General features: G+C 40.2%; 2 non-coding genes across 2 annotated transcripts; both read left to right on the top strand.

Moving 5' to 3' along the window:
• Positions 1–481: 481 nt before the first annotated feature.
• Positions 482–554, top strand: trnar-acg. The gene has a single exon. It is a non-coding gene; the product is annotated as a tRNA-Arg (tRNA).
• Positions 555–765: 211 nt separating this feature from the next.
• On the top strand, positions 766–837 carry trnae-uuc. Its single transcript has one exon. It is a non-coding gene; the product is annotated as a tRNA-Glu (tRNA).
• The last annotated feature ends 61 nt before the right edge of the window (positions 838–898 follow it).

Raw genomic sequence — 898 nt, 5'->3', positions numbered from 1 at the left:
CAAACACATAAAAGATGGAGCTTTTAAATCCAACATGCATAATGTCAACATTTAAAGATTTGACTGTGATGTGTATTTTAGTTATGCGTCTTCCCATATGGTCTAGCGGTTAGGATTCCTGGTTTTCACCCAGGTGGCCTGGGTTCTACTCCATGTATGTGAAAGAATGTCTTGTTGTTAGGTACGTACTTGTGTAACAACAGATGCTGCATTTTAACTGGCAGCAGTTTCACACAACACAACAATATTCCCTCAGCAACAGGAAATGTGACATGTTATGTAGATTCAAATTATTCAAGGCTTTTTCAACGTTGAATACACTTCATGTCTGCATTTCTTGCTCTGCAGTAAAATTCATGTAACAACAGGAGGATCAAATTAAGATATGCATCTGAAACAGAAAACCAAGGAACCTTGTTGTTGACAGACGCTGTTACTGTGTACACTGGTCTAGCTGTGACCTGACTTCAGTTTAGACGTGGGGCCAGTGGCGCAATGGAAAACGTGTCTGACTACGGATCAGAAGATTCTAGGTTTGACTCCTGGCTGGCTCAATACTTTATTTAATTGACTGAAATCAAGCTGGGAATGATACTGTATACCTTTCAGTGCTTCTGGCTGTTCTCACTTCAAACACATTTTAGACGGATTTCATCTGGACATTCCCCATCATCTCTGAGAAAAAAAGATGGAGCTTTTAAATCCAACAGGCAAAATGTCAACATTTAAAGATTTGTCTGTGATGTGTATTTTAAATATGTGTCTTCCCATATGGTCTAGCGGTTAGGATTCCTGGTTTTCACCCAGGTGGCCCGGGTTCAACTCCCGGTATGGGAAAGAATATCTTGTCATTTTGGGACGCACTTGTGTAACCACAGATACTGCATTTTAAATGGCA

This window comes from Oncorhynchus tshawytscha, unplaced genomic scaffold (genome assembly GCF_018296145.1).
Source record: "Oncorhynchus tshawytscha isolate Ot180627B unplaced genomic scaffold, Otsh_v2.0 Un_contig_10927_pilon_pilon, whole genome shotgun sequence".
In the NCBI taxonomy this organism is placed as follows: domain Eukaryota; kingdom Metazoa; phylum Chordata; class Actinopteri; order Salmoniformes; family Salmonidae; genus Oncorhynchus; species Oncorhynchus tshawytscha.
Note: the sequence above shows the minus strand (reverse complement) of the source record. Positions and strands in the feature narration are given on the sequence as shown.